General features: G+C 55.5%; 13 non-coding genes and 2 pseudogenes across 13 annotated transcripts; all 15 read right to left on the bottom strand.

The window, feature by feature from the left end:
- Nucleotides 1-15: 15 nt before the first annotated feature.
- Nucleotides 16-133, bottom strand: LOC126164008 (5S ribosomal RNA; annotated as a pseudogene).
- Nucleotides 134-968: 835 nt separating this feature from the next.
- Nucleotides 969-1,087, bottom strand: LOC126163243 (5S ribosomal RNA). The gene has a single exon (XR_007535179.1). It is a non-coding gene; the product is annotated as a 5S ribosomal RNA (ribosomal RNA).
- An 852-nt stretch (nt 1,088-1,939) lies between these two features.
- LOC126164279 (5S ribosomal RNA) lies at nt 1,940-2,058 on the bottom strand. Its single transcript, XR_007535429.1, has one exon. It is a non-coding gene; the product is annotated as a 5S ribosomal RNA (ribosomal RNA).
- Nucleotides 2,059-2,912: 854 nt separating this feature from the next.
- Nucleotides 2,913-3,031, bottom strand: LOC126163658 (5S ribosomal RNA). Its single transcript, XR_007535281.1, has one exon. It is a non-coding gene; the product is annotated as a 5S ribosomal RNA (ribosomal RNA).
- An 835-nt stretch (nt 3,032-3,866) lies between these two features.
- LOC126163255 (5S ribosomal RNA) lies at nt 3,867-3,985 on the bottom strand. Its single transcript, XR_007535180.1, has one exon. It is a non-coding gene; the product is annotated as a 5S ribosomal RNA (ribosomal RNA).
- Nucleotides 3,986-4,836: 851 nt separating this feature from the next.
- LOC126164291 (5S ribosomal RNA) lies at nt 4,837-4,955 on the bottom strand. The gene has a single exon (XR_007535431.1). It is a non-coding gene; the product is annotated as a 5S ribosomal RNA (ribosomal RNA).
- An 854-nt stretch (nt 4,956-5,809) lies between these two features.
- LOC126163976 (5S ribosomal RNA) lies at nt 5,810-5,968 on the bottom strand (annotated as a pseudogene).
- An 835-nt stretch (nt 5,969-6,803) lies between these two features.
- On the bottom strand, nt 6,804-6,922 carry LOC126163316 (5S ribosomal RNA). The gene has a single exon (XR_007535211.1). It is a non-coding gene; the product is annotated as a 5S ribosomal RNA (ribosomal RNA).
- Nucleotides 6,923-7,756: 834 nt separating this feature from the next.
- LOC126163377 (5S ribosomal RNA) lies at nt 7,757-7,875 on the bottom strand. The gene has a single exon (XR_007535251.1). It is a non-coding gene; the product is annotated as a 5S ribosomal RNA (ribosomal RNA).
- An 851-nt stretch (nt 7,876-8,726) lies between these two features.
- LOC126163389 (5S ribosomal RNA) lies at nt 8,727-8,845 on the bottom strand. The gene has a single exon (XR_007535252.1). It is a non-coding gene; the product is annotated as a 5S ribosomal RNA (ribosomal RNA).
- An 850-nt stretch (nt 8,846-9,695) lies between these two features.
- LOC126163401 (5S ribosomal RNA) lies at nt 9,696-9,814 on the bottom strand. Its single transcript, XR_007535253.1, has one exon. It is a non-coding gene; the product is annotated as a 5S ribosomal RNA (ribosomal RNA).
- Nucleotides 9,815-10,648: 834 nt separating this feature from the next.
- LOC126163414 (5S ribosomal RNA) lies at nt 10,649-10,767 on the bottom strand. The gene has a single exon (XR_007535254.1). It is a non-coding gene; the product is annotated as a 5S ribosomal RNA (ribosomal RNA).
- An 851-nt stretch (nt 10,768-11,618) lies between these two features.
- LOC126163425 (5S ribosomal RNA) lies at nt 11,619-11,737 on the bottom strand. Its single transcript, XR_007535255.1, has one exon. It is a non-coding gene; the product is annotated as a 5S ribosomal RNA (ribosomal RNA).
- Nucleotides 11,738-12,587: 850 nt separating this feature from the next.
- LOC126163436 (5S ribosomal RNA) lies at nt 12,588-12,706 on the bottom strand. The gene has a single exon (XR_007535256.1). It is a non-coding gene; the product is annotated as a 5S ribosomal RNA (ribosomal RNA).
- An 834-nt stretch (nt 12,707-13,540) lies between these two features.
- On the bottom strand, nt 13,541-13,659 carry LOC126163448 (5S ribosomal RNA). The gene has a single exon (XR_007535257.1). It is a non-coding gene; the product is annotated as a 5S ribosomal RNA (ribosomal RNA).
- Between the last annotated feature and the right edge of the window lie 447 nt (nt 13,660-14,106).

The following is a 14,106-nucleotide window of genomic DNA, read 5'->3' on the forward strand; positions in this document are numbered from 1 at the left end:
AAAAAACAGGAAGGGAGCCAATAGCATCCGAGTTCCCCGGCGGTCACCCATCCAAGTACTAGCCGGGCCCGATGTTTCTTAACTTCGGTGATCGGACGAGAACCGGTGTATTCATCATGGTATGGCCGTTGGCGCTCATCTAATGTAGGAGCACGGCAGAATTCGCGTTCGGCTTTTCTCCCAACACACAAAATGTTAGTTTTCGGCCGCATTTGACGAAAGCGCTTCCTTCCGCAACCGCCAGTTCCTCGAGGACGGCGCGGGGAGGCGCGCCCGGCGTCCCAGCAGAGTGACGGCCGAATTGGCGGGCGCACCGCCGCGTGTGTGAGACGCACTGCTGCTCGTTGCACCCCCTGTCATTCGCTGGGCGCGTGCAGCCTTCGACACTAGCGGAGGACGCATCTTGTCCCTGGTGTTCAGCGGAGGGCCTGTGCGGGGTGTGGCAGTGTCGTGCTGGAGGGCCCACTGGTAGCGATGTGGGCTTCCTCGCCTCGCCTCGCCTCGCCTCACACCAGGTGTCTGCGTAGTTTGCAGTGCATTCGCACCATTCCTATCCCTGTCCCTGTCCCCGTCCCGACTTGTCCCGACTTTGCTCGACTGCCGCTCGCTGCCGCTCGGGTCGTGGTCCATATGACAGCGCAAGCACGACAAACGTCTGCGGGACGAGACGAGACGAGACGAGACGACTAAGGAATAAATTCGTGGTTACACATCAAATTTGGAACTCTACACTCCTACACAACAATAGGCGGTGACGTATTTCAAAAAACACCTGCCGATTCGTACTATTTTGTCGTTTTCAAAGTCTTCTTGGCAAACTTGGTTAGCACATTCGCCCTCAAACTGAGTTAATTACTGCATTTTCGTACCATTACAGTAGTTTAAAAGGCTTAAGGAAGCATCTTTGTCACAACAGAAAGGTAGTTTGAAAATTGGGCTGGCGACATAACAAAAAAAAACAGGAAGGGAGCCAGCAGCACCCGGGTTTCCCAGGCGGTCACCCATCCAAGTACTAGCCGGGCCCGATGATGCTTAACTTCGGTGATCGGACGAGAACCGGTGTATTCATCATGGTATGGCCGTTGGCGGTCATCTAATGTAGGAGCACGGCAGAATTCGCGTTCGGCTTTTCTCCCAACACACAAAATGTTAGTTTTCGGCCGCATTTGACGAAAGCGCTTCCTTCCGCAACCGCCAGTTCCTCGAGGACGGCGCGGGGAGGCGCGCCCCGCGTCCCAGCAGAGTGACGGCCGATTGGCGGGCGCACCGCCGCGTGTGTGAGACGCACTGCTGCTCGTTGCACCCCCTGTCATTCGCTGGGTGCGTGCAGCCTTCGACACTAGCGGAGGACGCATCTTGTCCCTGGTGTTCAGCGGAGGGCCTGTGCGGGGTGTGGCAGTGTCGTGCTGGAGGGCCCACTGGTAGCGATGTGGGCTTCCTCGCCTCGCCTCGCCTCGCCTCGCCTCACCTCGCCTCACACCAGGTGTCTGCGTAGTTTGCAGTGCATTCGCACCATTCCTATCCCTGTCCCTGTCCCCGTCCCGACTTGTCCCGACTTTGCTCGACTGCCGCTCGCTGCCGCTCGGGTCGTGGTCCATATGACAGCGCAAGCACGACAAACGTCTGCGGGACGAGACGAGACGAGACGAGACGACTAAGGAATAAATTCGTGGTTACAAATCAAATTTGGAACTCTACACTCCTACACAACAATAGGCGGTGACGTATTTCAAAAAACACCTGCCGATTCGTACTATTTTGTCGTTTTCAAAGTCTTCTTGGCAAACTTGGTTAGCACATTCGCCCTCAAACTGAGTTAATTACTGCATTTTCGTACCATTACAGTAGTTTAAAAGGCTTAAGGAAGCATCTTTGTCACAACAGAAAGGTAGTTTGAAAATTGGGCTGGCGACATAACAAAAAAAAAAAACAGGAAGGGAGCCAGCAGCACCCGGGTTTCCCAGGCGGTCACCCATCCAAGTACTAGCCGGGCCCGATGATGCTTAACTTCGGTGATCGGACGGGAACCGGTGTATTCATCATGGTATGGCCGTTGGCGCTCATCTAATGTAGGAGCACGGCAGAATTCGGGTTCGGCTTTTCTCCAAACACACAAAATGTTAGTTTTCGGCCGCATTTGACGAAAGCGCTTCCTTCCGCAACCGCCAGTTCCTCGAGGACGGCGCGGGGAGGCGCGCCCCGCGTCCCAGCAGAGTGACGGCCGATTGGCGGGCGCACCGCCGCGTGTGTGAGACGCACTGCTGCTCGTTGCACCCCCTGTCATTCGCTGGGTGCGTGCAGCCTTCGACACTAGCGGAGGACGCATCTTGTCCCTGGTGTTCAGCGGAGGGCCTGTGCGGGGTGTGGCAGTGTCGTGCTGGAGGGCCCACTGGTAGCGATGTGGGCTTCCTCGCCTCGCCTCGCCTCGCCTCGCCTCACCTCGCCTCACACCAGGTGTCTGCGTAGTTTGCAGTGCATTCGCACCATTCCTATCCCTGTCCCTGTCCCCGTCCCGACTTGTCCCGACTTTGCTCGACTGCCGCTCGCTGCCGCTCGGGTCGTGGTCCATATGACAGCGCAAGCACGACAAACGTCTGCGGGACGAGACGAGACGAGACGAGACGACTAAGGATTAAATTCGTGGTTACAAATCAAATTTGGAACTCTACACTCCTACACAACAATAGGCGGTGACGTATTTCAGAAATCACCTGCCGATTCGTACTGTTTTGTCGTTTTCAAAGTCTTCTTGGCAAACTTGGTTAGCACATTCTCCCTCAAACTGAGTTAATTACTGCATTTTCGTACCATTACAGTAGTTTAAAAGGCTTAAGGAAGCATCTTTGTCACAACAGAAAGGTAGTTTGATAATTGGGCTGGCGACATAACAAAAAAAAAAAAAACAGGGAGGGAGCCAACAGCACCCGGGTTTCCCAGGCGGTCACCCATCCAAGTACTAGCCGGGCCCGATGATGCTTAACTTCGGTGATCGGACGAGAACCTGTGTATTCATCATGGTATGGCCGTTGGCGCTCATCTAATGTAGGAGCACGGCAGAATTCGCGTTCGGCTTTTCTCCCAACACACAAAATGTTAGTTTTCGGCCGCATTTGACGAAAGCGCTTCCTTCCGCAACCGCCAGTTCCTCGAGGACGGCGCGGGGAGGCGCGCCCGGCGTCCCAGCAGAGTGACGGCCGAATTGGCGGGCGCACCGCCGCGTGTGTGAGACGCACTGCTGCTCGTTGCACCCCCTGTCATTCGCTGGGTGCGTGCAGCCTTCGACACTAGCGGAGGACGAATCTTGTCCCTGGTGTTCAGCGGAGGGCGTGTGCGGGGTGTGGCAGTGTCGTGCTGGAGGGCCCACTGGTAGCGATGTGGGCTTCCTCGCCTCGCCTCGCCTCGCCTCACACCAGGTGTCTGCGTAGTTTGCAGTGCATTCGCACCATTCCTATCCCTGTCCCTGTCCCCGTCCCGACTTGTCCCGACTTTGCTCGACTGCCGCTCGCTGCCGCTCGGGTCGTGGTCCATATGACAGCGCAAGCACGACAAACGTCTGCGGGACGAGACGAGACGAGACGAGACGACTAAGGAATAAATTCGTGGTTACACATCAAATTTGGAACTCTACACTCCTACACAACAATAGGCGGTGACGTATTTCAAAAAACACCTGCCGATTCGTACTATTTTGTCGTTTTCAAAGTCTTCTTGGCAAACTTGGTTAGCACATTCGCCCTCAAACTGAGTTAATTACTGCATTTTCGTACCATTACAGTAGTTTAAAAGGCTTAAGGAAGCATCTTTGTCACAACAGAAAGGTAGTTTGAAAATTGGGCTGGCGACATAACAAAAAAAAACAGGAAGGGAGCCAGCAGCACCCGGGTTTCCCAGGCGGTCACCCATCCAAGTACTAGCCGGGCCCGATGATGCTTAACTTCGGTGATCGGACGAGAACCGGTGTATTCATCATGGTATGGCCGTTGGCGCTCATCTAATGTAGGAGCACGGCAGAATTCGCGTTCGGCTTTTCTCCCAACACACAAAATGTTAGTTTTCGGCCGCATTTGACGAAAGCGCTTCCTTCCGCAACCGCCAGTTCCTCGAGGACGGCGCGGGGAGGCGCGCCCCGCGTCCCAGCAGAGTGACAGCCGATTGGCGGGCGCACCGCCGCGTGTGTGAGACGCACTGCTGCTCGTTGCACCCCCTGTCATTCGCTGGGTGCGTGCAGCCTTCGACACTAGCGGAGGACGCATCTTGTCCCTGGTGTTCAGCGGAGGGCCTGTGCGGGGTGTGGCAGTGTCGTGCTGGAGGGCCCACTGGTAGCGATGTGGGCTTCCTCGCCTCGCCTCGCCTCGCCTCGCCTCACCTCGCCTCACACCAGGTGTCTGCGTAGTTTGCAGTGCATTCGCACCATTCCTATCCCTGTCCCTGTCCCCGTCCCGACTTGTCCCGACTTTGCTCGACTGCCGCTCGCTGCCGCTCGGGTCGTGGTCCATATGACAGCGCAAGCACGACAAACGTCTGCGGGACGAGACGAGACGAGACGAGACGACTAAGGAATAAATTCGTGGTTACAAATCAAATTTGGAACTCTACACTCCTACACAACAATAGGCGGTGACGTATTTCAAAAAACACCTGCCGATTCGTACTATTTTGTCGTTTTCAAAGTCTTCTTGGCAAACTTGGTTAGCACATTCGCCCTCAAACTGAGTTAATTACTGCATTTTCGTACCATTACAGTAGTTTAAAAGGCTTAAGGAAGCATCTTTGTCACAACAGAAAGGTAGTTTGAAAATTGGGCTGGCGACATAACAAAAAAAAAAACAGGAAGGGAGCCAGCAGCACCCGGGTTTCCCAGGCGGTCACCCATCCAAGTACTAGCCGGGCCCGATGATGCTTAACTTCGGTGATCGGACGGGAACCGGTGTATTCATCATGGTATGGCCGTTGGCGCTCATCTAATGTAGGAGCACGGCAGAATTCGGGTTCGGCTTTTCTCCAAACACACAAAATGTTAGTTTTCGGCCGCATTTGACGAAAGCGCTTCCTTCCGCAACCGCCAGTTCCTCGAGGACGGCGCGGGGAGGCGCGCCCCGCGTCCCAGCAGAGTGACGGCCGATTGGCGGGCGCACCGCCGCGTGTGTGAGACGCACTGCTGCTCGTTGCACCCCCTGTCATTCGCTGGGTGCGTGCAGCCTTCGACACTAGCGGAGGACGCATCTTGTCCCTGGTGTTCAGCGGAGGGCCTGTGCGGGGTGTGGCAGTGTCGTGCTGGAGGGCCCACTGGTAGCGATGTGGGCTTCCTCGCCTCGCCTCGCCTCGCCTCGCCTCACCTCGCCTCACACCAGGTGTCTGCGTAGTTTGCAGTGCATTCGCACCATTCCTATCCCTGTCCCTGTCCCCGTCCCGACTTGTCCCGACTTTGCTCGACTGCCGCTCGCTGCCGCTCGGGTCGTGGTCCATATGACAGCGCAAGCACGACAAACGTCTGCGGGACGAGACGAGACGAGACGAGACGACTAAGGATTAAATTCGTGGTTACAAATCAAATTTGGAACTCTACACTCCTACACAACAATAGGCGGTGACGTATTTCAGAAATCACCTGCCGATTCGTACTGTTTTGTCGTTTTCAAAGTCTTCTTGGCAAACTTGGTTAGCACATTCTCCCTCAAACTGAGTTAATTACTGCATTTTCGTACCATTACAGTAGTTTAAAAGGCTTAAGGAAGCATCTTTGTCACAACAGAAAGGTAGTTTGATAATTGGGCTGGCGACATAACAAAAAAAAAAAAAACAGGGAGGGAGCCAACAGCACCCGGGTTTCCCAGGCGGTCACCCATCCAAGTACTAGCCGGGCCCGATGATGCTTAACTCACCCATCCAAGTACTAGCCGGGCCCGATGATGCTTAACTTCGGTGATCGGACGAGAACCGGTGTATTCATCATGGTATGGCCGTTGGCGCTCATCTAATGTAGGAGCACGGCAGAATTCGCGTTCGGCTTTTCTCCCAACACACAAAATGTTAGTTTTCGGCCGCATTTGACGAAAGCGCTTCCTTCCGCAACCGCCAGTTCCTCGAGGACGGCGCGGGGAGGCGCGCCCGGCGTCCCAGCAGAGTGACGGCCGATTGGCGGGCGCACCGCCGCGTGTGTGAGACGCACTGCTGCTCGTTGCACCCCCTGTCATTCGCTGGGTGCGTGCAGCCTTCGACACTAGCGGAGGACGCATCTTGTCCCTGGTGTTCAGCGGAGGGCCTGTGCGGGTTGTGGCAGTGTCGTGCTGGAGGGCCCACTGGTAGCGATGTGGGCTTCCTCGCCTCGCCTCGCCTCGCCTCACACCAGGTGTCTGCGTAGTTTGCAGTGCATTCGCACCATTCCTATCCCTGTCCCTGTCCCCGTCCCGACTTGTCCCGACTTTGCTCGACTGCCGCTCGCTGCCGCTCGGGTCGTGGTCCATATGACAGCGCAAGCACGACAAACGTCTGCGGGACGAGACGAGACGAGACGAGACGACTAAGGAATAAATTCGTGGTTACACATCAAATTTGGAACTCTACACTCCTACACAACAATAGGCGGTGACGTATTTCAAAAAACACCTGCCGATTCGTACTATTTTGTCGTTTTCAAAGTCTTCTTGGCAAACTTGGTTAGCACATTCGCCCTCAAACTGAGTTAATTACTGCATTTTCGTACCATTACAGTAGTTTAAAAGGCTTAAGGAAGCGTCTTTGTCACAACAGAAAGGTAGTTTGAAAATTGGGCTGGCGACATAACAAAAAAAAAACAGGAAGGGAGCCAGCAGCACCCGGGTTTCCCAGGCGGTCACCCATCCAAGTACTAGCCGGGCCCGATGATGCTTAACTTCGGTGATCGGACGAGAACCGGTGTATTCATCATGGTATGGCCGTTGGCGCTCATCTAATGTAGGAGCACGGCAGAATTCGCGTTCGGCTTTTCTCCCAACACACAAAATGTTAGTTTTCGGCCGCATTTGACGAAAGCGCTTCCTTCCGCAACCGCCAGTTCCTCGAGGACGGCGCGGGGAGGCGCGCCCGGCGTCCCAGCAGAGTGACGGCCGATTGGCGGGCGCACCGCCGCGTGTGTGAGACGCACTGCTGCTCGTTGCACCCCCTGTCATTCGCTGGGTGCGTGCAGCCTTCGACACTAGCGGAGGACGCATCTTGTCCCTGGTGTTCAGCGGAGGGCCTGTGCGGGTTGTGGCAGTGTCGTGCTGGAGGGCCCACTGGTAGCGATGTGGGCTTCCTCGCCTCGCCTCGCCTCGCCTCACACCAGGTGTCTGCGTAGTTTGCAGTGCATTCGCACCATTCCTATCCCTGTCCCTGTCCCCGTCCCGACTTGTCCCGACTTTGCTCGACTGCCGCTCGCTGCCGCTCGGGTCGTGGTCCATATGACAGCGCAAGCACGACAAACGTCTGCGGGACGAGACGAGACGAGACGAGACGACTAAGGAATAAATTCGTGGTTACACATCAAATTTGGAACTCTACACTCCTACACAACAATAGGCGGTGACGTATTTCAAAAAACACCTGCCGATTCGTACTATTTTGTCGTTTTCAAAGTCTTCTTGGCAAACTTGGTTAGCACATTCGCCCTCAAACTGAGTTAATTACTGCATTTTCGTACCATTACAGTAGTTTAAAAGGCTTAAGGAAGCATCTTTGTCACAACAGAAAGGTAGTTTGAAAATTGGGCTGGCGACATAACAAAAAAAAACAGGAAGGGAGCCAGCAGCACCCGGGTTTCCCAGGCGGTCACCCATCCAAGTACTAGCCGGGCCCGATGATGCTTAACTTCGGTGATCGGACGAGAACCGGTGTATTCATCATGGTATGGCCGTTGGCGCTCATCTAATGTAGGAGCACGGCAGAATTCGCGTTCGGCTTTTCTCCCAACACACAAAATGTTAGTTTTCGGCCGCATTTGACGAAAGCGCTTCCTTCCGCAACCGCCAGTTCCTCGAGGACGGCGCGGGGAGGCGCGCCCGGCGTCCCAGCAGAGTGACGGCCGAATTGGCGGGCGCACCGCCGCGTGTGTGAGACGCACTGCTGCTCGTTGCACCCCCTGTCATTCGCTGGGCGCGTGCAGCCTTCGACACTAGCGGAGGACGCATCTTGTCCCTGGTGTTCAGCGGAGGGCCTGTGCGGGGTGTGGCAGTGTCGTGCTGGAGGGCCCACTGGTAGCGATGTGGGCTTCCTCGCCTCGCCTCGCCTCGCCTCGCCTCACCTCGCATCACACCAGGTGTCTGCGTAGTTTGCAGTGCATTCGCACCATTCCTATCCCTGTCCCTGTCCCCGTCCCGACTTGTCCCGACTTTGCTCGACTGCCGCTCGCTGCCGCTCGGGTCGTGGTCCATATGACAGCGCAAGCACGACAAACGTCTGCGGGACGAGACGAGACGAGACGAGACGACTAAGGAATAAATTCGTGGTTACACATCAAATTTGGAACTCTACACTCCTACACAACAATAGGCGGTGACGTATTTCAAAAAACACCTGCCGATTCGTACTATTTTGTCGTTTTCAAAGTCTTCTTGGCAAACTTGGTTAGCACATTCGCCCTCAAACTGAGTTAATTACTGCATTTTCGTACCATTACAGTAGTTTAAAAGGCTTAAGGAAGCGTCTTTGTCACAACAGAAAGGTAGTTTGAAAATTGGGCTGGCGACATAACAAAAAAAAAACAGGAAGGGAGCCAGCAGCACCCGGGTTTCCCAGGCGGTCACCCATCCAAGTACTAGCCGGGCCCGATGATGCTTAACTTCGGTGATCGGACGAGAACCGGTGTATTCATCATGGTATGGCCGTTGGCGCTCATCTAATGTAGGAGCACGGCAGAATTCGCGTTCGGCTTTTCTCCCAACACACAAAATGTTAGTTTTCGGCCGCATTTGACGAAAGCGCTTCCTTCCGCAACCGCCAGTTCCTCGAGGACGGCGCGGGGAGGCGCGCCCGGCGTCCCAGCAGAGTGACGGCCGATTGGCGGGCGCACCGCCGCGTGTGTGAGACGCACTGCTGCTCGTTGCACCCCCTGTCATTCGCTGGGTGCGTGCAGCCTTCGACACTAGCGGAGGACGCATCTTGTCCCTGGTGTTCAGCGGAGGGCCTGTGCGGGGTGTGGCAGTGTCGTGCTGGAGGGCCCACTGGTAGCGATGTGGGCTTCCTCGCCTCGCCTCGCCTCGCCTCGCCTCACCTCGCCTCACACCAGGTGTCTGCGTAGTTTGCAGTGCATTCGCACCATTCCTATCCCTGTCCCTGTCCCCGTCCCGACTTGTCCCGACTTTGCTCGACTGCCGCTCGCTGCCGCTCGGGTCGTGGTCCATATGACAGCGCAAGCACGACAAACGTCTGCGGGACGAGACGAGACGAGACGAGACGACTAAGGAATAAATTCGTGGTTACACATCAAATTTGGAACTCTACACTCCTACACAACAATAGGCGGTGACGTATTTCAAAAAACACCTGCCGATTCGTACTATTTTGTCGTTTTCAAAGTCTTCTTGGCAAACTTGGTTAGCACATTCGCCCTCAAACTGAGTTAATTACTGCATTTTCGTACCATTACAGTAGTTTAAAAGGCTTAAGGAAGCGTCTTTGTCACAACAGAAAGGTAGTTTGAAAATTGGGCTGGCGACATAACAAAAAAAAAACAGGAAGGGAGCCAGCAGCACCCGGGTTTCCCAGGCGGTCACCCATCCAAGTACTAGCCGGGCCCGATGATGCTTAACTTCGGTGATCGGACGAGAACCGGTGTATTCATCATGGTATGGCCGTTGGCGCTCATCTAATGTAGGAGCACGGCAGAATTCGCGTTCGGCTTTTCTCCCAACACACAAAATGTTAGTTTTCGGCCGCATTTGACGAAAGCGCTTCCTTCCGCAACCGCCAGTTCCTCGAGGACGGCGCGGGGAGGCGCGCCCGGCGTCCCAGCAGAGTGACGGCCGATTGGCGGGCGCACCGCCGCGTGTGTGAGACGCACTGCTGCTCGTTGCACCCCCTGTCATTCGCTGGGTGCGTGCAGCCTTCGACACTAGCGGAGGACGCATCTTGTCCCTGGTGTTCAGCGGAGGGCCTGTGCGGGTTGTGGCAGTGTCGTGCTGGAGGGCCCACTGGTAGCGATGTGGGCTTCCTCGCCTCGCCTCGCCTCGCCTCACACCAGGTGTCTGCGTAGTTTGCAGTGCATTCGCACCATTCCTATCCCTGTCCCTGTCCCCGTCCCGACTTGTCCCGACTTTGCTCGACTGCCGCTCGCTGACGCTCGGGTCGTGGTCCATATGACAGCGCAAGCACGACAAACGTCTGCGGGACGAGACGAGACGAGACGAGACGACTAAGGAATAAATTCGTGGTTACACATCAAATTTGGAACTCTACACTCCTACACAACAATAGGCGGTGACGTATTTCAAAAAACCCCTGCCGATTCGTACTATTTTGTCGTTTTCAAAGTCTTCTTGGCGAACTTGGTTAGCACATTCGCCCTCAAACTGAGTTAATTACTGCATTTTCGTACCATTACAGTAGTTTAAAAGGCTTAAGGAAGCATCTTTGTCACAACAGAAAGGTAGTTTGAAAATTGGGCTGGCGACATAACAATAAAAAACAGGAAGGGAGCCAGCAGCACCCGGGTTTCCCAGGCGGTCACCCATCCAAGTACTAGCCGGGCCCGATGATGCTTAACTTCGGTGATCGGACGAGAACCGGTGTATTCATCATGGTATGGCCGTTGGCGCTCATCTAATGTAGGAGCACGGCAGAATTCGCGTTCGGCTTTTCTCCCAACACACAAAATGTTAGTTTTCGGCCGCATTTGACGAAAGCGCTTCCTTCCGCAACCGCCAGTTCCTCGAGGACGGCGCGGGGAGGCGCGCCCGGCGTCCCAGCAGAGTGACGGCCGAATTGGCGGGCGCACCGCCGCGTGTGTGAGACGCACTGCTGCTCGTTGCACCCCCTGTCATTCGCTGGGCGCGTGCAGCCTTCGACACTAGCGGAGGACGCATCTTGTCCCTGGTGTTCAGCGGAGGGCCTGTGCGGGGTGTGGCAGTGTCGTGCTGGAGGGCCCACTGGTAGCGATGTGGGCTTCCTCGCCTCGCCTCGCCTCGCCTCGCCTCACCTCGCATCACACCAGGTGTCTGCGTAGTTTGCAGTGCATTCGCACCATTCCTATCCCTGTCCCTGTCCCCGTCCCGACTTGTCCCGACTTTGCTCGACTGCCGCTCGCTGCCGCTCGGGTCGTGGTCCATATGACAGCGCAAGCACGACAAACGTCTGCGGGACGAGACGAGACGAGACGAGACGACTAAGGAATAAATTCGTGGTTACACATCAAATTTGGAACTCTACACTCCTACACAACAATAGGCGGTGACGTATTTCAAAAAACACCTGCCGATTCGTACTATTTTGTCGTTTTCAAAGTCTTCTTGGCAAACTTGGTTAGCACATTCGCCCTCAAACTGAGTTAATTACTGCATTTTCGTACCATTACAGTAGTTTAAAAGGCTTAAGGAAGCGTCTTTGTCACAACAGAAAGGTAGTTTGAAAATTGGGCTGGCGACATAACAAAAAAAAAACAGGAAGGGAGCCAGCAGCACCCGGGTTTCCCAGGCGGTCACCCATCCAAGTACTAGCCGGGCCCGATGATGCTTAACTTCGGTGATCGGACGAGAACCGGTGTATTCATCATGGTATGGCCGTTGGCGCTCATCTAATGTAGGAGCACGGCAGAATTCGCGTTCGGCTTTTCTCCCAACACACAAAATGTTAGTTTTCGGCCGCATTTGACGAAAGCGCTTCCTTCCGCAACCGCCAGTTCCTCGAGGACGGCGCGGGGAGGCGCGCCCGGCGTCCCAGCAGAGTGACGGCCGATTGGCGGGCGCACCGCCGCGTGTGTGAGACGCACTGCTGCTCGTTGCACCCCCTGTCATTCGCTGGGTGCGTGCAGCCTTCGACACTAGCGGAGGACGCATCTTGTCCCTGGTGTTCAGCGGAGGGCCTGTGCGGGGTGTGGCAGTGTCGTGCTGGAGGGCCCACTGGTAGCGATGTGGGCTTCCTCGCCTCGCCTCGCCTCGCCTCGCCTCACCTCGCCTCACACCAGGTGTCTGCGTAGTTTGCAGTGCATTCGCACCATTCCTATCCCTGTCCCTGTCCCCGTCCCGACTTGTCCCGACTTTGCTCGACTGCCGCTCGCTGCCGCTCGGGTCGTGGTCCATATGACAGCGCAAGCACGACAAACGTCTGCGGGACGAGACGAGACGAGACGAGACGACTAAGGAATAAATTCGTGGTTACACATCAAATTTGGAACTCTACACTCCTACACAACAATAGGCGGTGACGTATTTCAAAAAACACCTGCCGATTCGTACTATTTTGTCGTTTTCAAAGTCTTCTTGGCAAACTTGGTTAGCACATTCGCCCTCAAACTGAGTTAATTACTGCATTTTCGTACCATTACAGTAGTTTAAAAGGCTTAAGGAAGCGTCTTTGTCACAACAGAAAGGTAGTTTGAAAATTGGGCTGGCGACATAACAAAAAAAAAACAGGAAGGGAGCCAGCAGCACCCGGGTTTCCCAGGCGGTCACCCATCCAAGTACTAGCCGGGCCCGATGATGCTTAACTTCGGTGATCGGACGAGAACCGGTGTATTCATCATGGTATGGCCGTTGGCGCTCATCTAATGTAGGAGCACGGCAGAATTCGCGTTCGGCTTTTCTCCCAACACACAAAATGTTAGTTTTCGGCCGCATTTGACGAAAGCGCTTCCTTCCGCAACCGCCAGTTCCTCGAGGACGGCGCGGGGAGGCGCGCCCGGCGTCCCAGCAGAGTGACGGCCGATTGGCGGGCGCACCGCCGCGTGTGTGAGACGCACTGCTGCTCGTTGCACCCCCTGTCATTCGCTGGGTGCGTGCAGCCTTCGACACTAGCGGAGGACGCATCTTGTCCCTGGTGTTCAGCGGAGGGCCTGTGCGGGTTGTGGCAGTGTCGTGCTGGAGGGCCCACTGGTAGCGATGTGGGCTTCCTCGCCTCGCCTCGCCTCGCCTCACACCAGGTGTCTGCGTAGTTTGCAGTGCATTCGCACCATTCCTATCCCTGTCCCTGTCCCCGTCCCGACTTGTCCCGACTTTGCTCGACTGCCGCTCGCTGACGCTCGGGTCGTGGTCCATATGACAGCGCAAGCACGACAAACGTCTGCGGGACGAGACGAGACGAGACGAGACGACTAAGGAATAAATTCGTGGTTACACATCAAATTTGGAACTCTACACTCCTACACAACAATAGGCGGTGACGTATTTCAAAAAACCCCTGCCGATTCGTACTATTTTGTCGTTTTCAAAGTCTTCTTGGCGAACTTGGTTAGCACATTCGCCCTCAAACTGAGTTAATTACTGCATTTTCGTACCATTACAGTAGTTTAAAAGGCTTAAGGAAGCATCTTTGTCACAACAGAAAGGTAGTTTGAAAATTGGGCTGGCGACATAACAATAAAAAACAGGAAGGGAGCCAGCAGCACCCGGGTTTCCCAGGCGGTCACCCATCCAAGTACTAGCCGGGCCCGATGATGCTTAACTTCGGTGATCGGACGAGAACCGGTGTATTCATCATGGTATGGCCGTTGGCGCTCATCTAATGTAGGAGCACGGCAGAATTCGCGTTCGGCTTTTCTCCCAACACACAAAATGTTAGTTTTCGGCCGCATTTGACGAAAGCGCTTCCTTCCGCAACCGCCAGTTCCTCGAGGACGGCGCGGGGAGGCGCGCCCGGCGTCCCAGCAGAGTGACGGCCGAATTGGCGGGCGCACCGCCGCGTGTGTGAGACGCACTGCTGCTCGTTGCACCCCCTGTCATTCGCTGGGCGCGTGCAGCCTTCGACACTAGCGGAGGACGCATCTTGTCCCTGGTGTTCAGCGGAGGGCCTGTGCGGGGTGTGGCAGTGTCGTGCTGGAGGGCCCACTGGTAGCGATGTGGGCTTCCTCGCCTCGCCTCGCCTCGCCTCGCCTCACCTCGCCTCACACCAGGTGTCTGCGTAGTTTGCAGTGCATTCGCACCATTCCTATCCCTGTCCCTG

This window comes from Schistocerca cancellata, chromosome 2, assembly GCF_023864275.1.
Source record: "Schistocerca cancellata isolate TAMUIC-IGC-003103 chromosome 2, iqSchCanc2.1, whole genome shotgun sequence".
Taxonomy (NCBI): domain Eukaryota; kingdom Metazoa; phylum Arthropoda; class Insecta; order Orthoptera; family Acrididae; genus Schistocerca; species Schistocerca cancellata.